Genomic DNA, 22,184 nt, shown 5'->3' with positions numbered 1-22,184 from the left:
GCATATTTATACCGAGAGTTTTCCTTCTCTTGACAAGAAACATCAAGCTGGAAGGAAGGCATGGAAGACGTGGGGGAGCTTTTATAGGTCTCCTTGTTCTTTTGTGGCCAGATTTCCTTAATGCACTCAGTGTTCTTCAGTGCTGAAGAAAGACCCTTTGTTGTCAGCAGTATGTTTTAGCAGTGGGAAACTCGAGTTTATTAGATAACTGTCAGGGAGACTCTACTGGGAGTGGGTTGACATAACCAGACTTTTTGGAGAATAAAACGAACCAGCCAACTCCACCCTAACATTAGCCTGCTACCTTCGGCACCCTACAATGCAAATTGTTTTCATTAAAACTTGCAGACCTCTATCGGATCTTGGAAGGTACAAAACCCAGGACATAAGGGCACTTCCTCCTTCATGTCTCTGAGACTCCATGAGGAGGGTTATCTGGTCTACCAAGGTACCAGGTGACTGACATATGTTCTCACTTGCCATCCCTTTATTAAAACCATTTTATTTGTTTACGTCCAACACACAATGTGCCCAAAGAACCCCTCATGTTCCTTTTCTTTTGTTTCATTTGCTTTGCTTTTCAGCTAGTGAGGAATAAAGCTGGCCTTGTGGGAAATTACCTTCGTCTCTCAGACAACACCCAGCAAGGGCATACAGTGACTTGGGGAAGGTCACAGTATTTTAACAAAGCTATTTCAAGTGGTTTGGGGAGAAAGAATAAGATACCATCTGCCAAATGTTTAGAGTGCTTCGGAAATAGGGGGCACTAGGGTAACATGGGCTTTGGAGCCAACTGCTTGGCTATGAGTATGGGCTGCGGGACCTGCTGGTTGTGTGGCCTTGAATGAGTTACTAAACTGATCTGTGACTCAGTTTCCTCATCTTTAAAATGGAGATATTAATAGTATGTACTTTATAGGTTAGTTACAAGGATTAAATGAGATACACATGCAAAGCTCTGGAAAATAAATACTAATAAAGCAAAGCATATAATGTGGAGATCTTTTAAAATGAGAAGTCAGTTATCTATCAGTATAGACAAATTAATCCATGTGCCTTTGGTATACCAGTTGTTCTCCTTAAGCATCTATGTTTCTTTCCTCAAATCCTTATTGGATTCCACTAAAAAATCAAGCAACTGTATTTATCTAATATTGGATAATTACTTTATAACTGTCTGCTCTCCCCAGTGCTTTGCAAGATGCTAGGGATACACAAATGAATCAGAAGATTTGAAAAAAGTGATATAAATTTGACCAATATACTCTTTGGAAATCATATGTGATCAACCTTAGTTTGGCTCCAAATTTTCACAGTAGCATCCAAAAGGATGGGTTTGTCCATCTGTCTAACAATTTTGTACCTTTTATTCCCAAAATATAACTGGTGAGGTTCAAATGCTTTTCTCCTTCAGCCTAGAAGTGATTTTACTCTTCCTGAGTTAGCACACTCTTTTCCCAATATTCTTCGTGTCTTGTTATTTATGTTTCGTCTGAGTGGCAATAAGAAGGGTGGTTCTAAGTCTTATCACCAATCATTTCCATCAGCAAGCATTCTCTTCCAAGCCACCTAAAACTCTACATCACCTACTTAAATAGAAATCCAGGAGTTGCCATTGTCTCCCCCAACAGAATGTAAACATTTTGAGGACAGGGTCCCATCTCTACTTGAGAAAGATTTGGAAAGTGAAGAAATGGAATTCATACAGAAAAGCTGCCGTTTCCTTGTTTAACACTGAGTAATTTCATTAGTTACGTGCCTCACTGGGGCGCCACTGAGGTGAAGCAGAAGATTACCATCACTAATGATTATGCTTCCATAGTAAAGCCTCTTCCTCAGAAAAAAAAAAAAAAATGTAACGATGTTTTCCGAACAGTGAAGTGATCACCTGAACCTGAATTAGCACTGACTCATCAAATCCCTCATCCGGTTTGAAAAGAGGTCAGGTCATTGGCCACTTCATTAACTCATTATGAATTAAAAAAGGGTTTATTGAGTTCCTGGGCACTTTAAAATTTAATAACTTCAGGACGATATTTGCTGGCTGAAACCTCTAGTCATAAAATGAAAGCTTTGTCCAATTTTTTTGCTGCTCTGTATTAAAGACAAGCTTTATTTCTCTCTCTCTTTTTTTTAACATATCAGATATTTTTGGTACTTTCTTTTCTTTTCACTTTTCCCTTCCATTATTTCTGTTCCTTCCCTCCCTCCTTTCCTTCCTTCCTTCCTTCTTTCCTTCCTTCTTTCCTTCCCTCCCTCCTTTCCTACCTTCCTTCCTTCCTTCCTTCCTTGCAGTTCTGAACTACTATTATTTTACGTTTCCTGTGCGCCTTCTTGTAGGACCATATGCTGCTTGTCCCAATGTGTTGGTATGCAACATTTCTGAAAGAAGATTTTTCATAGGAGGATGTCAGAGGATGGAATGATTGCCTGGTCACCTCATTCATTTATTGTCACCCTTGACTCATTTTTGGAGCATCTTAAAATACTTTACATACTTATCAAAACTATATTTGAAAATACCCTCTGTTTTTTTCTGCTTATTAACATAATAAGCAGAAATTATAGGAAATTTAGAAAAATACCAGAAGCATGTAGGGAAAATAGAGAAGAATTACCTTCACCCATAATACTACTATCCAGAGAATGTTTCTTTTCTGTGCACATATACACATACATATTTGATTGTTGGTATTATCTCAAATTTGGGATTATATTATATAATTTTTAACCTGTTTTCCCCCACTTAAATGTAGAATGTTGACATATTTCCATACTAGTGAATATTCTGTTGCCACAGTGGTTTTCAATTTTTTTTTTTTTTTACTATATCCTAAAGTAAGAAGTACATTTTATATACTGACCCAGAGTAAACACACATGCATTTAAATAAAGTTTCATGAAACCATACTGACACTTACTTTGTGTGATGCACTCTGATATTCTTCTATTTAAAAAGCTGTCCATGGCCCACAAAAACTGGTTTCATGACTTATTAATGATTTGTGACCCACAGCTTGCAAACTACTCCTTTAACACATGAATTTTATTCACTGTGTAGTTTTCATTGTATGGCATGAATACATTATAATGTATTTAACTGGTACCCTACGGGTGGACATTTACATTGCTTCCAGTGTTCCTCTGGTCCTAAAACATTGCAGTGAACAAATGGGTACAGAAAACACACACAGACACACAGACACACACACACACACACACACACACACACAGTTTCTTAGGATGAATCCCAGGGCATACATGGTCATATAATTACTGGGTCAAAAGGTGAGCGGTGAGCATGATTTTAAAGCTTTTGGTACACATTGCTGAATTTCCCTCCAGGAAGCTTATATAAATATTTACACTCTTGCTTGCTGTGTCTGGGGATGCCCAGTCCTCCCCGCCCTCACACGTTAAAACTACATTCTTTGAGTTACCTTAGAATCTCTGTCACAGATGAAATTCACAGCAGCATTCAACAGGGAGGGGAGAAATGTTTCTGGCAGTGATGGACGTCTGCTCTGTGACTGAAGTTTGCTATTGTGTCTAAATTGTATTATGTTAATGTCGCATGCAGTGTGCTTTGCAGGTGAGGTTTAGCATTTCTATTTCTCTTGTACACCGCCAAGAAGAAGTGCTTATTTTAAACATTGCACAGTGCTCTTTAGATCCTGTGGATCTTTCCAGTGTCCCTGGCCATGGACCCTCTGATTCTCTCGGAAAGAGTATAGATGCAGTAACCATGCATTGTGCAATTTTCCGGACAGATTTTGTTTCAGATGTCCCTGCTCTCTGTTGGTCCAGTTTATGTCTTAGTTGTTGTCCTTACTTTTGAGTTGGATCATAGCATCTCTGGAAGAACAGGTATATGCCCGTGTTGAGAACAGCACTGCTCCGTGTTCAGTTTGGAGAAATCTTAATTGTCCAGCAAAAAGGTGTGTACGAGTTGTTTTATTTTTAATGGCAAAAGATTGGAAGCCACCTAAGTGTACCTCAGTACGAGACTGGTTGTGTAAGTTATGGCTTACCCACAGAAGGAATACAATGCAGTTGTTTAAAAGAATTGGACAGCGCTGTGCATATAGCTGTGGAAAAAACTCCAAGATCTGTTGTTGATGAGAAAAAACAGGCTGCAGAGAGGCGTCTAGTATAAATCCTTGACAGCGTGCATGTCTCTTTTTCTAAAATCCTCTGAGTGTATTACTTCAATTAAAATAGATAATGGAAAAAAGTAAAGATTAGCAAGTGTCTAAGGCATTTTAGAAAAATACCCATCAGAAAACACCTCAGCTGTCTTACATTGATACTGTGTTGTTTCTGATTGAGAGTTTTTTTAAAAATTTAATTTTTTTGAAGTCTAGTTGATTTACAATGTTGTGTTAAATTCTCCTGTACAGCAGAGTGATTCAGTTATACACATATATACATTCTTTTTCACACTCTTTTCCATTATGGTTTATCACAGGTTATTGAATATGGTTCCCTGTGCTATACAGTAGGTGCTTGTTGGTTATCCATTCTATATATAATAGTTTCCACCTACTAATCCCAAACTCCCAATCCATCCCTTCCCCCTCCCTGGATTGAGAATTTTGAGCTGAGGGTGGAGGAGATCCCCTGGGGATCGAATAGACACTTGGAAAGAATTTACTCCACTTCCCAGAATGCCTGTACACTGCCACCCCATTTACACCCAGGGAGAACCCGTATCATTCAATCATACTTAATCCATTTAGAGGGAGCCTCTTCAAAGCTGAATTATGCCAGTCGGTACACCTCATGACTAGAATTGTGATTGGCTTCTGGGCTTGCTGATCATTCAAGTGTTTTTATGGAAGACTTGTAACTGGCAAAAAACACATGTGCGCACCCAGATGCCCATGCACCCACTTTAATTAATTAATTAAATTTTTTATACAGCAGGTTCTTATTAGTTATCCATTTTATACATATTAGGGTATATCTGTCAATCCCAATCTCCCAATTCATCACAGCACCACCACCACCCTCCGTCCCTTTCCCCTCTTGGTGTCCATACGTTTGTTCTCTACATCTGTGTCTCAATTTCTGCCCTGCATACCGGTTCATCTGTGCCATTTTTCTGGGTTCCACATGTATGCGTTAATATACGATATTTGTTTTTCTCTTTCTGAGTTACTTGACTCTGTATGAAATTCATCCACGTCTCTACAGATGACCCAATTTCATTCCTTTTTATGGCTGAGTAATGTTCCATTGTATATATGTATCACATCTTCTTTATCCATTCGTCTGTCGATGGGCATTTAGGTTGCTTCCATGACCTGGCTATTGTAAATAGTGCTGCAATGAACATTGGGGTGCATGTGTCTTTTTGAATTATGGTTTTCTTTGGTATATGCCCAGTAGTGGGATTGCTGGGTCATATGGTAATTCTATTTTTAGTTTCTTAAGGAACCTCCAAACTGTTCTCCATAGTGGCTGTATCAATTTACATTCCCACCAACAGTGCAAGAGGGTTCCCTTTTCTCCACACCCTCTCCAGCATTTGTTGTTGGTAGATTTTCTGATGATGCCCATTCTAACTGGTGTGAGGTGATAGCTCATTGTAGTTTTGATTTGCATTTCTCTAATAATTAGTGATGTTGAGCAGCTTTTCATGTGTTTCTTGGCCATCTGTATGTCTTCTTTGGAGAAATGTCTATTTAGGTCTTCTGCCCATTATTGGACTGGGTTGTTTGTTTCTTTAATATTGACCTGCATGAGCTGTTTATATATTTTGGAGATTAATCCTTTGTCCGTTGATTTGTTTGTAAATATTTTCTCCCATTCTGAGGGCTGTCTTTCGTATTGTTTATGGTTTCCTTTGCTGTGCAAAAGCTTTGAAGTTTCATTAGGTCCCATTTGTTTATTTTTGTTTTTATTTCCATTACTCTAGGAGGTGGATAATAAAAGATCTTGCTGTGATTTATGTCAAAGAGTGTTCTTCCTATGTTTTCCTCTAAGAGTTTTATAGTGTCTGGTCTTAACATTTAGGTCTCTAATCCATTTTGAGTTTATTTTTGTGTATGGTGTTAGGGAGTGTTCTAATTTCATTCTTTTACATGTAGCTCTCCAGTTTTCCCAGCACCACTTATTGAAGAGACTGTCTTTTCTCCATTGTATATCCTTGCCTCCTCTGTCATAGATTAGTTGACCATAGGTGCATGGGTTTATCTCTGGGCTTTCTATCTTGTTCCATTGATCTATGTTTCTGTTTTTGTGCCAGTACTATATTGTCTTGATTACTGTAGCTTTGTAATATAGTCTGAAGTCAGGGAGTCTGATTCCTCCAGCTCTGTTTTTTTCCCTCAACACTGCTTTGGCTATTCAGGGTCTTTTGTGTCTCCATACAAATTTTAAGGTTTTTTGTTCTAGTTCCATAAAAAATGCCATTGGTAATTTGATAGGGATTGCATTGAATCTGTGGATTGCTTTGGGTAGTATAGTCATTTTTACAATATTGATTCTTCCAATCCAAGAACATGGTATATCTCTCCATCTGTTGATATCATCTTTAATTTCTTTCATCAGTGTCTTATAGTTTTCTGCATGCAGGTCTTTTCTCTCCCTAGGTAGATTTATTCCTAGGTATTTTATTCTTTTTGTTGCAGTGGTAAATGGGAATGTTTCCTTAATTTCTCTTTCAGATTTTTCATCATTAGTGTGTAGGAATGCAACAGGTTTCTGTGCATTAATTTTGTATCCTGCAACTTTACCAAATTCATTGATTAGCTGTAGTAGTTTTCTGGTGGCATCTTTCGGATTCTCTATGTATAGTATCATGTCATCTGCAAACAGTCACAGTTTTCTTTCTTCTTTTCCAATTTGTATTCCTTTTATTTCTTTTTCTTCTTTGATTCCCGTGTCCAGGACTTCCAAAACTATGTTGAATAATAGTGGTGAGAGTGGACATCCTTGTCTTCTTCCTGATCTTAGAGGAAATGCTTTCAGTTTTTCACCATTGAGAATGATGTTGGCTGTGGGCTTGTTGTATATGGCCTTTATTATGTTGAGTTAGGTTCCATCTATGCCAACCTTGTGGAGAGTTTTTATCATAAATGGGTGTTGAATTTTGTCAAAAGCTTTTTCTGCATCTATTGAGATGATCATATGGTTTTTATTCTTCAATTTGTTAATGTGGTGTATCACATTGATTGATTTGCATATATTGAAGAATCCTTGCATCCCTGGGTTAAATCCTACTTGATCATGGTGTATGATCCTTTTAATGTGCTGTTGGATTCTCTTTCCTAGTATTTTGTTGAGGATTTTTGTATCTATATTCTTCAGTGATATTGGTCTGTAATTTTCTTTTTTTGTAGTATCTTTGTCTGGTTTTGGTATCAGGGTGATGATGGCCTCATAGAATGAGTTTGGGAGTGTTCCTTCCTCTGCAATGTTTTGGAAGAGTTTGAGAAGGATGAGTGTGAGCTCATTTCTAAATGTTTGATAGAATTCACCTGTGAAGCCATCTGATCCGTGACTTTTGTTTGTTGGAAGATTTTTAATCACAGCTTTAATTTCATTACTTGTGATTAGTCTGTTCATATTTTCTATTTCTTCCTGGTTCACTCTTGGGAGGTCATACCTTTCTAAGAATTTGTCCATTTCTTCCAGGTTGTCCACTTTATTGGCATAGAGTTGCTTGTAGTAGTTTCTTAGGATGCTTTGTATTTCTGCAGTGCCTGTTGTAACTTCCCCTTTTCATCTCTAATTTTATTGATTTGAGTCCTCTCCCTCTTCTTGATGAGTCTGACTAATGGTTTATCAATTTTGTTTATCTTCTCAAAGAACCAGCTTTTAGTTTTATTGATCTTTGCTATTGTTTTCTTTGTTTTTATTTCATTTATTTCTGATCTGATCTTTATGATTTCTTTCCTTCTGCTAACTTTGGGTTGTGTTTGTTCTTCTTTCTCTAGTTCCTTTAGGTGTAAGTTTAGATTGTTTATTTGAGATTTTTCTTGTTTCTTGAGTTAGGCTTGTATTGCTATGAACTTCCCTCTTAGAACTGCTTTTGCTGCATCCCATAGGTTTTGGATCATTGTGTTTACATTGTCATTTGTCTCTAGGTATGTTTTGATTTCTTCTTTGATTTCTTCAGTGATTGCTTGGTTATTTAGTAACGTATTGTGTAGCCTCAGTGTGTTTGTGTTTTTTACATTTTTTTCCCTGTAATTGATTTCTAATCTCATAGCATTGTGGTCAGAAAAGATGCTTGATATAATTTCAATTTTCTTAAATTTACTGAGTCTTGATTTGTGACCCAAGATGTGCTCTATCCTGGAGAATGTTTCGTGCACACTTGAGAAGAAAGTGTAATCTGCTGGTTTTGGATGGAGTGTCCTATAAATACCGATTAAATCTATCTGGTCTTTTGTGTCATTTAAAGCTTGTGTTTCCTTAGTAATTTTTTGTTTGTATGGTCTGTTCATTTGTGTCAGTGAGGTGTTAAGGTCCCCCACTATTGTATTACTGTTGATTTCCTCTTTTATAGCTGTTACCATTTGCCTTATATATTGAGGTGCTCCTACGTTGGGAGCATATATATTTATAATTCTTAATCTTCTTCTTGGATTGATCCCTTGAACATTATGTAGTGTCCTTCCGTGTCTTTTATAATATTCTTTATTTTAAAGTCTATTTTATCTGATATGAGTATTGCTACTCCAGCTTTCTTTTGATTTCCATTTGCATGGAATATCTTCTTCCATCCCCTCACTTTCAGTCTCTATGTGTCCCTAGGTCTGAAGTGGATCTCTTGTAGACAGCATATATATGGGTATTGTTTTTGTATCCATTCAGCGAGCCTGTGTCTTTTGATTGGAGCATTTAATCCATTCATGTTTAAGGTAATTATCGATATGTATGTTCTGTTACCATTTTCTTAATTGTTTGGTGTTTGTTTTTGTAGGTCCTTTTCTTCTCTTGTGTTTCTTCTCTAAGAACACTTAGAGAAGTTCCTTTAGCGTTTGTTGTAGAGATGGTTTAGTGGTGCTGAATTCTCTTAGCTTTTGCTTGTCTGTAAAGCTTTTGATTTCTCCATCGAATCCAAATGAGATTCTTGCCGGGTAGAGTAATCTTGGTTGTAGGTTCTTCCCTTTCATCACTTTAAGTATGTCATGCCACTCCCTCTGGCTTGTAGAGTTTCTGCTGAGAAATCAGCTGTTAACCTTATGGGAGTTCCCTTGTATGTTATTTGTCGTTTTTCCCTTGCTGCTTTCAGTAATTTTTCTTTGTCTTTAATTTTTGCCAGTTTGATTACTATGTGTCTCGGCGTGTTTCTCCTTGGGTTTATCCTGTATGGGACTCTCTGTGCTTCCTGGACTTGGGTGGCTATTTCCTTTCCCATGTTGGGGACGTTTTTGACTATAATCTCTTCAAATATTTTCTCTGGTCCTTTCTCTCTCTCTTCTTCTGGTACCCCTATAATGTGAATGTTGTTACGTTTAATGTTGTCCCAGAGGTCTCTTAGGCTGTCTTCATTTCTTTTCATTCTTTTTTCTTTATTCTGTTCTGTAGCAGTGAATTCCACCATTCTGTCTTGCAGGTCACTTATCCGTTCTTCTGCCTCAGTTATTCTGCTATTGATTCCTTCTAGTGTATTTTTCGTTTCAGTTATTGTATTGTTCATCTCTGTTTGTTTTTTAATTTTTCTAGTTCTTTGTTAAACATTTCTTGCATCTTCTCGATCTTTGCCTCCATTGTTTTTCCGAGGTCCTGGATCATCTTCATTATCATTATTCTGAATTCTTTTTCTGGAAGGTTGCCTATCTCCACTTCATTTAGTTGTTTTTCTGGTGTTTTATCTTGTTGCTTCATCTGATACGTAGTCCTCTGCCTTTTCATCTTGTGTATCTTTCTGTGAATGTGGTTTTTGTTCCACAGGCTGCAGGATTGTAGTTCTTGCTTCTGCTGTCTGCCCTCTGGTCCACATACTTTACTATGATAAAGTCAGTATATCTGATTTCAGCATTACAGACCTCATGGAAACAATGGGGTGAGCTTGAAGAGAGGAGGTTTGGCTCCATGTGGAGACCCTGGGAATGTGCATTATACACTTCACATCACTTATCACCTGAATTAACTACTCATCTGTTTTGATTAGATTTTCAGTAGATTTATATTCAGGCTCCAATCACAGGATTGCCATATCCTAGCTCTGTGACCTTGGACTAATTGCTTGACTTCTCTGAACTTTATTTTTTCATTGAAAAAGTGAAAAGTATAATACCTTTGTCATAGGGCTGTTGATTGGGTTAAAGGAGGTAAATTATATCAAGTGCCTAGCCTGATGGCCACCCTTTGGTGGATCCTGGTTAACTGAAAGCTGTTTCTTGTTATTAGGAAGGTGTCAGAGGGCATTAAGAACCTATCTGGTCTGCGCAGGGTCGGGAGGGTCATAGCAACAACACCTTCAGGAATAAGGACTCAGAGACTCAGTGGGGAAGTGGCTGTACAAGCCAAGATTCCAGGAGAATCTCCAGTGTTTGTTTCTTTGTGTCTTCTGTTTCTCAGTATGGATAACTAGTAAACCCTTAAGAAGTTTTAATCCTATGGGTTTTGAGGGGGCATGATGGAAGAGTCTGGAGAGATGGGGCCCCACTGAGCAGCCGGGCTGGGAGCAGCAAACCAAGGAATTAAGTAGGGAAATTCGGAGTTTTCTCCTGGGATCTTTTCCTGAAAAAGAAATGGGACACAGAGAAAGACAACTATTATATGATATCACATATATGTGGCATCTAAAATATAATACAAATGAACTTATTTAGAAAACAAAAACGGACTCACAGACATAGAAAACAAAGGGGAAAGGGGGAAGGGATAAATAAGGAGTATGGGATTAACAGATATGTACTACTATATATTAAAGTAGATAACAACAAAGATTTACTGTATAGCACAGGGAACTATATCCAATATCTTGTATTAACCTATAATGGAAAATAACCTGAATCAATCAAACACTCTGTCTATCTATCTATCTATCTATCTGTCTGAATCACTTTGCTGTACACCTGAAACTACGCAATATTGTAAATCAACTATAGTTCAATTTAAAAACAGTGCACCTATTATAAAAGTGCAAACCATTGCACTCTACAGCCATACCACCCTGAGTGCACCCAATCTCATCTGATCTCAGAAGCTAGGCAGGGTAGGCCTGGTTAGTACTTGGATGGGAGACCACCTGGGAATACCGGGTGCTGTAGGCTTAAAAAACAAAAAAAGCAAACCATTGCATAAAACTTTTTTTTAAAAATTAAATAAATAAATTAATTTTTTGCTGTGCTGGGTCTTCATTGCTGCACACGGGCTTTCTCTAGTTGTGGTGAGCATGGGCTTCTCATGGCGGTGGCTTCTCATTGCAGAGCACAGGCTCTAGGCGCGGGCTTCAGTAGTTGTGGCATGCAGGCTCAGTAGTTGTGGCTCGCGGGCTCTAGAGCACAGGCTCAGTCATTGTGGTGCACGGGCTTAGTTGCTCCTCAGCATGTGGGACCTTCCCAGGCCAGGGCTCGAACCCATGTGCCCTGCATTGGCAGGCGGATTCTTAACCACTGCACTACCAGGGAAGTCCTGGATAAAACTTTGACTCACCAACTGGCAGTGTTCCTTCAGATAATATGTATTAGAGAAGAGACCAAGTATAATTTAAGATGTGTCAACTCTGAAACTATTGCTGTTTTTTGTTTTGTTTTGTTTTGTTTTGCGGTACGCGGGCCTCTCACTGTTGTGGCCTCTCCCGTTGCGGAGCACAGGCTCCGGACGCGCAGGCTCAGCGGCCACGGCTCACGGGCCCAGCCGCTCCACGGCATGTGGGATCTTCCCGGACCGGGGCACGAACTCGCGCCCCCTGCATCGGCAGGCGGACTCTCAACCACTGCGCCACCAGGGAAGCCCAAGTTACTTATTAATGTCTGTGAAGTGGAGTTCGTCCTGTGGATTTTAGACTGCCGCTGTGAGATTCCTTGCTGTATAGCACATATAAAATTCCTGGCACCGGCTGGATGTTCAGTAGAGGTTCTCAGATTTCCTCGAATCTGTAATGTGCACTCTTACTCTTATGATCACTAGGAAGAGAGCATTGCTAATTAAACCATGACGGTACTTCTACATGTAGAATTTTAAAATTTCACATTTATTGGAAAAAGCATCCTTATGCTTGTACATTTATCTTCCACCACTCTTGTGCATTCATACATCAGAAAAAAATAAAAGAGATAAATTGGTCCATGGATTCCTGACATTTCTTATTCAAAGTTGGACCCTTCTGAGCCACCCCCAGTTCGCAGTGTCCTCCTCTTGCGTGTTCTTCGTGCTCTCGTTCCTAATCCCACGTAGGCTGTTGCTCTGACAGCATTTCTTAAAGCGTGCTCCATCCTTGCCCTCAGGATTTTCTTCCAGGCTGCTGCCGGTTTTGACGCACAGACTTAGGCAGTGACAATACGTGATGATGATTGTGACACACATTTTGATTCCAGCTAGGTTGAAATGTGAATGAAAAGATACATTTTAGGATTGATGAAATATTGTAGTTTGCTCACTTTCCTCTCCTCCCAGCTTTGCTCATTGCAGCACCAGAGCAGCAGAATGTCATCGAATTGCCCATAGAATCGTATCCCCTTTCCTGGTACTGTACAGAAAGCGTGTGTGTAACTGTGGCTTCTGTGCTCTGCTCATCCTCTGTCTCCTGTATGAAATCTTCCCAGCTGGCAGCAAGCAAACTCAGTATGCCACAGCTAAGCATACATGGCTATAAAGTCAACTCTCGCCTCTTTCCCCATCACTCATTATATGCCAAGCACACTGGCCTGCTTGCTGTTCATTGCACAGCCCAGGCTTGTTTCTAACTCAAGGCCCTGGCCTTTGTTCTCTGCTGTATCAGTGGTTCTCAACAAGGGGAGTTGTAGCCCTTCCTCTAGGGAAAACAGTGGAAACATTTTCGGCTACCCCAATGACTACCCAGAGAACCCTACAGATATTGGGTACGGGGGAGGGTCAAGGGATGCTAAATGTCCTGCGATGCTCAGGACAGACCCACACAAGAAAAACAACCCCATGCCAAATGCCAATAGCATCCCGTTGGAGAAAACCTGACCTCAGTGGCTTTTGCTCTTGGCTTTGCATGGCTGTCTCTTCCTTGTCGCTCATTCATGGTGTGAATGGTACCTTCTAGAAGTGTTCGGAGCATAACCTGCCTGCATAGGCTGCAGGCTTGCTCCCTCCAGCCTGGGTCACTTTCTGTCGTGCTGCTTAGCTTATTTCCACCATAGTACTTGTCACTGCCTGAGATTATCTTGTTCGTTCATCTGATTATTACTATTTTCACTGTAGTGTGGTTCACTTACAATACTATATTAGTTTCAGCTGTACAGCATAAGGGTCTGATATTTTTACAGATTATACTCCGCATAATGTTGGCTCTCTTCCCTGTGCAGTGCATTACATCTTTGTAACTTGGTTATTTTATACTTAGTGGTTTGTACCTCTTAATCCCCTTCACCTATGTTGCCCTTCCCCCACGCTTCTCCCCTCTGGTAACCACTAGTTTGTTCTCCATCTCTGTGAGTCAGTTTCTGTTTTGTTATATTTGTTTGTTTTATTTTTTAGATTCCACATATACTTGAAAACATGCAGTATTCGTCTTTCTCTGTCTGACTTATTTCAGTAAGTATAATACCCTCCATGCCCATTTATGTTGCTGCGAATGGCAAAATTTCATTCTTTTTTATGGCTCGGTAATGTTCCATTATATATAGGTGTATATATGTGTATACACACACACACATACACCACAGCATCTTTATCCATTCCTCAGTGGATGGACACTCAGGTCGCTTCCATGGAGGTTCTTCAAAAAATTAAAAATAGAACTACCATATGATCCACCGATTCCACTCCTGGATATTTAGCCAAAGAAAATGAAAACACTAACAGGAAAGTATAGGTGCACCTCAGTGTTCATGGCAGCGTTATTACTTTGTTATTTTTGGTTTGTGTCCTTCCACTAGTATATACATTGAGAGCAAGGATCTTGCCTATTTTGTTTACTGCTATATCCTCCGCATCCAGAACAGAACCTCACACTTAATAAATATTTATTGAATAAGTGAACAAATGGATGAAGAATCAGAATTGTCTCCTAATTATCTCAAGCCTCCAATTAGACAGGAAGCTACTTGTAACCTGCCCATTTTCCCTGTCTCCTCTTTAGTGAATGACACACTTAAACAAAACAAAAAAAGCAACCCAAAAGACTACCCAGCAGTTGGCTGTCGTAGCGATGGTCTGCCATTTCTGTTTCTGTTTTCTAAGGAACAGTGTCACCGCTCATCAGTGTCAAAGTGAATTGGATGGGTGATGTCTTAAGCTGATTGTTTCCTGAAAAGTGCTCTCTGGAGCATGACTCCCTGAACGTCAGGATGGCAAAACGTGAGGAGGATTATGTTGTTGGTTATTGAAAGATGTTCTTTCCACTTAAGCTTTCTCTGAGATTTCAAGTGTGAGTTCACAGACCTTTTGATTACAGGGGAGCAAAGATGCATTGGCATCTTCCTGTGGTTGAAGTATTTAAAGTATTGGCACCCTTCAAGGCCTCCTCCGGAAAGGCAGAGAGGAGACACAGGAGAGACTATTTAACCAGTGCTCAGGACACGTGTCTGCCTGTTCCCTTAATATAGGTATTTGCCTGCTCTGAACAGGTCGATTCTCGGATGGAATGAGCCTCAAAGATCTTAGGTTCCAAGTGACTCCTTTTCAAGACGTTGAATTAACTTGGTCAAGGTGGGACAAGTATTGATAGTTAGAAGCAGAGCCACGATCGGCAGTCAGATATTCTGGTTGTGGCTTCTTTCACGGAGAGGAGTCTTGTTGATGTCATGGTGGCTGGTTTAAACGACGCAGAATGAAAGAATAATTTAGAGTGATCACTCCTTTGGGGTAAGCACTTTCCATTGCCGTTTTCTGACTTAATCTCAGCGACCTATGATTATATCACCACTTACATAGATGCGGAAACTGAAGCTCAGAGAGGTTGAGATGACTTGCCCGAAGTCACACAGTGTCAGGTCCAGGGACTCTCATCTTCCCTGACCTCCCAAACCCACATTCTTAATTGCTGTAGTGGATGAGGTTTCCTCCTCTCCCCTTAATTTACTTTTAAATTTCTGTTTGCTAAGATCCAGGGAAGGAAAGAGTATATAAAGGGTAAATATAGTTGAAAGATATGGTGAGAGTTTCTCATTACTGAGCCTATCACAGATTGTTAGTTTCTGTCTAGAATCTGTCACTATTATATTTCTGATTGTACTATACAGTTTTGTGTGTGTGTGTGTGTGTGTGTCTGTGTGTACTCTTCCTTTTGTGAAAAGTATTGGAATTGAAGAGATTTCTATTTTTGAGTCATTTTCTTCTTTCCTTCTCATGCAGGGCTTCAGCAAATGTTGCAAAATTCATTATACACAGACATTTTCCATCCCATTTTGCATTTGAACATCAGAGATGGATAATAAATTTTTTTTTTATTACTTTAAATGATGTACTACTCCCAGTCTTTTTTGTTTTGTTTTGTTTTCGTATAAAGGGAAGCATTTACCTTGCCAAGATTTGATTTTAAGTACCAGCACTGCATTTCCTTAAAGGGTACATTCAAGAAAGAAGAGGGGGGAAAGAGCAGTACGCCAAGATTGTTAAGATTATACGTGGCTGAACAAAGTACTTTGAGGGCACCTCTTCTTAATGAACTTGGTTGAACTGCAGATTCAGTAAGCTTTAAACGTAAAGAGAGGCTATGATATCATCTGTCTTTGAAATAATAGTAAAAGAATGCTCTGTGGCTTGTAACACCCTCTTGCCTGTATTATTTCATTTAATTGATGTGAAATAATTCAGTGACGTTTGTTTCTACCAAGAATGTGCCTGGCTCTGTGCTAGGTGCTGCCATGTGGGGAAGCACATTTCTTGCTCTCAAGGAATTTATGATGTAGTAGAGAGGCATGGATACATAAAGAAAGAGGTATCTCTGAGACATAGGTGATATATTGGCCATCGCTTTCAGTGGCAAATGACAAAAACCAGCTGAAAAGGAGAATTTATTTGCTCACATAAATGAAAAATCTAGGGGGTATATGTAAATACTCAAAAAGCAGGATCTGGGAGTACAAATGCCCACCCCCCGGCCCCAGCCAGTCCCTTGGCTTTACTTTCTTTTCGTGTTGGTTCATTTATGGGCAAGCTCTCCCCATAGCGGTAAAGATGGCCCTGGTAGCTCCATGTGTTCATCTTACTGGCTTAGGTACCCGGGGTGGTAAAGAGGAAGTATCTTCCTAATAATTCCACCAAACGTTTCAGTGTTGATTCTCATTAGACCCACTTGGGTCTTATGTTTGTTCGCCCTAAACCAACCGTGGTGATCAGGGGAATAGGCTATGCTTATTGGCCAGGTTTGAAATACGGGCAGCCTTGGATTCTCCAGGGAGTGGGGTCAACCACACCAGGAAAACATGACAGAGAGGGATGGTTCTCAGAGGAAAACGGGGTGCTGTTGGAAGAATAAGGGGGAATGGATTCTTGGCAAACAAAAGCAACAGAGATCTCACACTTCTCAGCTATTCAACCCTTTGAAAGATTCTTGTGCTATCTTCTGGAGCATGAGGCTACTTCCATGCTTAGCTGCCACTGGTTTCTCTTTCTACTACTCTCTGTGTGCACTGCATGGTTCATGGTTTCAGCCTTAGCATCTGCCTTCTTTGGTCTCTGCTTTCTACCTTCCAGTTGTGTTACATTCACATCAAATTCTACATGTTACAAACCCAGCATATCAGCAGTTCCACAAAACCAGAATCCCACTGAGCTTCCCCAAAGTCCCAAGTCATTGAAGATATCAGAGGTCCATCATACCCAGTTGTCACCTTAACATTCTAGACAGCTAATTGTTATGGTCTCCTCCAGTAACAGGACAATCATAGGAAGCCTTGCATGTTTCAGCGAGGAAGAGGCAGTGTAGCTGTCTGGTGATGAACACGTGGGCTTCCAGGGCCAGTACACTTGCCTTTGAATCTTTTTTTTTTCCTGGTGGCATACATATATATATATACTTTTAACATCTTTATTGGGGTATAATTGCTTTACAATGGTGTGTTCGTTTCTGCTTTATAACAAAGTGAATCAGTTACACATATACATATGTTCCCATATCTCTTCCCTCTTGCCTTTGAATCTTGGCTTAGCATCCATTCTCTTATCTGTGTGACCTTGGGCAAGTTATTTAACCTTTCTTTCTCAGTTTGCTCATCCATAAAAATAGGGATAATAATAGTAACTACTTAAGACTGTTGTGTGAATCAAATGAATTATACATATAAAGCATTCAGAAGAGTGTTATCACATAATCACTTTAAAATGTTAGATATTTATTTTGGGCACAAGGTGAGGTGTAAATCAGTTAATCAATCAGTGTGTCAGAGAAGTCAGTATTTTGTAAGGCAGTTCATCTTTTTTGTTGTTTGATGGGTCTTCTTATGCTGATTTCCATTGACTCTCACATCCTGTTCTACTTGCTTCTTCCATAGCTACACAGAATGAGTCTTACTGTTCTAGAACCTGATGGCTTTGCAGATACTTCCCATCGTCTGTATCATCCCATCCCAGTATTCCCTTCCCAGGTTTAGATAGTCTAAATTCTTCAGTTGATACTTTCGAGGCCTTTGACCACTCTCTCTATTCCTTTCTGGATCACCTCAATTTTGTCAACATTCTTCTTCAAAAGAGGTGTTCAGAATAAATTCAGTATTTCTTCCATTGTCTAAAAAGCCTGTCAGAAAGCTCACCTTCTTTGTTCTTTATACTCTACCTCCTTTAATGTAATTTGATATTGAATTAGTTTTTAAAAATTATCTACATCACAAGGTTGACTAAAATGAGTCCTGTGGTCAACTAAGACTCCCAGTAGACTTTTCCATTCATCCGGATTTTGGCCAGGTATCTTTTTTTAAACTATTTTTAAAATTGAAGTATAGCGGATTTACAGTGTTGTATTAGTTTTAGGTGTACAGCAAAAACATTCAGTAACACACACACACACATTCTTTTTCAGGTTCTTTTCCATTATAAGTTATTATAAGATATTGAATATAGTTCTGTGCTATACAGTAAGTCTTTGTTGTTTATCTGTTTTATATATAGTAGTGTGTATACGTTAATCCCAAACTCTTAATTTATCCCTCTCCCCCCTTTCCCCTTTGGTAACCGTAAGATTGTTTTCTGTATCTGTGAGTCTATTTCTGTTCTGTAAATAAGTTCATTTGTATCATCTTTTTAGATTCCACATATAAGTGATATCATATAATATTTATCTTTCTCTGACTTCACTTAGTATGATAATCTCTAGCTCCATCCATGTTGCTGCAAATGGCATTATTTCATTCTTTTTTTTTTTTTCGGTACACGGGCCTCTCACTGTTGTGGCCTCTCCCATTGCGGAGCACAGGCTCTGTATGCGCAGGCTCAGTGGCCATGGCTTACGGGCCCAGCCGCTCTGCGGCATGTGGGATCCTATCGGACCGCGTCCCCTGCATGGGCAGGCGGACTCCCAACCACTGCGCCACCAGGGAAGCCCCTCATTCTTTTTTATGGCTGAGTAATATTCCATTATGTATACCACATGTTCTTTATCCATTCATCTGTCAATGGACATTTAGGTTGCTTCCATGTCTTGGCTATTGTAAATAGTGCTGCTATGAACATTGGGGTGCGTGTATCTGTTCGAATTAGAGTTTTCTCCAGATATATGCCCAGGACTGGGATTGCAGGATCGTGTGGTAACTTTATTTTTGGCTTTTTTAAGGACCTCCGTACTGTTCCCCAATTTACATTCCCACCAACAGTGTAGGAGGGTTCCTTTTTCTCCATACCCCAGATATCTTTTATAGTTGGCTGAAGTTTGATTCTGTCACCCAGCACACTGGATAATGAAACAAGCTTGGTGTGAAATACAAAATTAATAAACTGCACATATGAGACAGGATTAGGTTTGGCTGCATCTAGTGGAAACATCCCAAATAACAGTGACTTAAAATAAGACAGAAGTTTGTTTTTCTCTTCAACGTAAAAGAATTCCAGAGTTGAGCTTGTTCTAACATAGTCTATAAATTCTCCACGGCCATCAGGGACTCAGGCTCCTTTTAACAGGTGTTTCTCCATCTTTAATATGCTGCCTCAGGGTTCAAGATAGCTTCTGGGACTCCAGCCATTGCAAGTGGGAGGCATAGAGAAGAGAAAATGAAGGTCACGTTTCTTCCTTTTACAGGAGTTTTCCTGGAAATCTTGAAGAACACTTCTCATTGGCCAGGACATAATCACATGGCCATGTCTAGTTGCAAGAGAGTCTGGGAAATACAGTCTTTTGGCTAGGGAACTATGTACCCAGATAAAAATAAGAGTTCTATTACTAAAAATGGAAGAAAGAATAAATGGTGAGTTGGGCAACTGACAATATTGGCCACAGATACGTTGGTGATAACATTTTTGAACAAGGTGATAACATTTTGAACAAGCATTGGGTCATGCGTTGCACAACTTGAGACCTTCCCGAATATGACTCTGAATAGATGATCACTCCATGAGTGTTTCTGAAATGGTTGTTCTTAGACCATATCCAATTTGCTAGAGATGCTTATTAAAGATGCAGAATACTGGGCCATGTCCTATATTTTATGCACATTAAATATTTTATTACTCCCTTAAAAATCAATTTTATTGAAGTATAGTTTACATTCAATACAATTCACAAAATTTAAGTGTTAAATTGATAAGTTTTGATAAATATATACAGTCATGTGTACCATCAAGGTATAGAACATTTCTGTCACCCCCAAAGTTTCCTTGTTTCCCTTTGCTGTCCCCTCCCAAGAAATGTGCTTTATGTCAGTTTTATTTTTGCCTTGTCTAGGATTTTATATAAAAAACTATATAGTACATAGTCATTTATATACTGTTAAACTTGGAGATTCACTGATCTACATGATTTCAATAAAAATAAGCTCTGACTTAACTGTTGTTTCATTTGGCTCTAATTTCTTAGTCTGGTGTCTATAGTATCATGGGACAATCTATCAGATATTTGACAAATATTGAGATATAAATGTCCACTGCATACAAGCTTTCGCCTTCATTTTCACCCGTTTAAGTCATCCTTTAGCTCTTAGTATAGATTTCACTTCCACTGTAAAGCCTTCTTCACTCCTCTTGTCATGCATCAAATGTGCTTGTTCTATATGCTTCATTGTTCCATGGACTTTCCTGTTGATTCTAAGCTTACTCTAGGTCTGCTCCCATTAGACTGTGGGCTTCTTAAGGGCAGTGCCTATTCTTTGCCTGTCATTGAATCCCCAGTGCCTATGCCAATATCTGGTTTTGTGACAGTACTTGAAAAGTATTTTCAAGTGATTGATTGAACACAGAATGGTGTTACAAGTGCAATAATTTGATGTAAAGTGCTACAGGTTAGTAAAGAAATATGGCTGAGGAGATTCAGAGAATGACTTATAGAAGTTGTCATCTGGACCTTGAAGGAAATTTGCTGGGCAAAGAATGGGATGAGAGCATCCTGAGTAAAGCAGTCATTGTGTGCAAAAAGCATGGAGTTATGCGTGGATGTGAGGTGTTTGAAGAGGAAAGAAGAGTTACAGGTGATCAGAGCATGAGGTGTGTAGCAAGCGAGGAGGGGATCAAACTGTGAGTCAAAAGTTGATGATAACCATTACGATAATCAGAAAGAAGTGAGAGAAACTTATGTCTGACATGGAAAAATACCCTGGGCATTATTTCTTGATACTCGTGTAACTCCTCTTTCCATTGGTTTCTGGCAGTTAGAGGCTTGTGGACATGACAGTCAGAGAGAGCCATGAGTGCTAGTTCCAAAGGCAGATGTATGGCTCGTTTTCAGCACCATGTTTGTGGACAGCACCTATTGCAACGATGAGCTTTTGCTGCCTTCTGCAGGCCAAGATATTTGGTTTGTCTCTATGCTGGACATACGGCAGGATGGGACTCTAAATCTGTGGTCCAGAGCATCTATACTTCAGAATCAAAAAAATAACAGGTACCTCACTGGCCCAGGGGTATTGCATTTCTCCATCGAATCCTCACAGCTCTTCTCAGGTAGATGTCATTTTTACTTCTCTTTCTGCAGAATGGTGAACTGAGGCACAGAGACGAGAGATGGGTGGCAGATCTAGGACTCAAGCTTGGGTCTTCATGACACCAATATCTGTGCTCTGAGCCACTACACTTGTCTTACAGTGGGCACCAAAAGACTTCTGTGGAACTCTCCAACTTCCTTCAGATGCCCAAGTGTGGATATCCTCTCGGTGGAGGCAAGCATTGTAGATGATTCATAGTTGGAATCTTGCTTGAGCCAGCAGGAGTGGTGGTAGGAAAGAGGGCTTTTCCTAGCTTGCTTCCTCCTGAGTTTGAAAGGGTGATCTCAGATAAATGCGTCAGCTGGCAAGCAGGTGTGTGCATCTTGATGTTGTCTCAACTGCACCTGTGAAAGGGAAGTTAGTGGAATTCAGGAATTTAGTCTCTCTCTCCCTCTCTCTCTCATGCCAGTAGGAGTCATTGAAGATCCAGTGGAAAAAAACTTAGGCTACTTTCTCACTAATTTCATTTATAATTATACTTCCTTAATGATTGTGTGAGATCTGGTCAGTGGGAGGTCCAGCTCCAAGTCTGTGGGAGGTCCAGCTCCAAGTCTGTGGGAGAGACGCATTGAGTTCTCCCCAGAGAACTCCTGGCTGTGCTTGGATGGGTATGCTTACATATGGCATAAGCATTTCTTTCTTAATGGTTGCATGCCACTCCTCCTTGTTTTAAAATGAGCCCATACTGTGCCCCATTAGCTGAAATTGACATGACGGTTATTTTCAGTGCCGTTTCTTTAAAGAACTCTGTCTCACTGTGCATTGCTAGCTTTCCCTGCCTTGCTAAATGGAATGAAGAACCCCTGGGAAAGTGTGGTGGCAGCTTTTCAGAAGCTGCAGAGCCCAGCTCCTGCCTTCCCACCCTCGTATCTGCAGCTCAGAGAGCATCACACATTATACAAACATTAAAGATTCCTTTCTCAAGGCAGAATCCTCTGGAAATCTCAGAATCAAAAGCTCCAT

At 39.7% G+C, this 22,184-nt stretch overlaps 1 protein-coding gene and 1 pseudogene across 1 annotated transcript in view; both read left to right on the top strand.

Annotated features, from left to right (window-relative positions):
• Positions 1–22,184, top strand: part of HS3ST4 (heparan sulfate-glucosamine 3-sulfotransferase 4) — a 396,199-nt gene that overhangs the window by 27,145 nt on the left and 346,870 nt on the right. The window lies entirely within an intron of this gene.
• LOC115803779 (5S ribosomal RNA) lies at positions 11,120–11,237 on the top strand (annotated as a pseudogene).

The sequence above is a fragment of the Delphinapterus leucas genome, chromosome 15 (genome assembly GCF_059928025.1).
Source record: "Delphinapterus leucas isolate spDelLeu-1000000601 "Yukka" chromosome 15, BTC_Dleu_Yukka2, whole genome shotgun sequence".
Classification (NCBI taxonomy): domain Eukaryota; kingdom Metazoa; phylum Chordata; class Mammalia; order Artiodactyla; family Monodontidae; genus Delphinapterus; species Delphinapterus leucas.
Note: the sequence above shows the minus strand (reverse complement) of the source record. Positions and strands in the feature narration are given on the sequence as shown.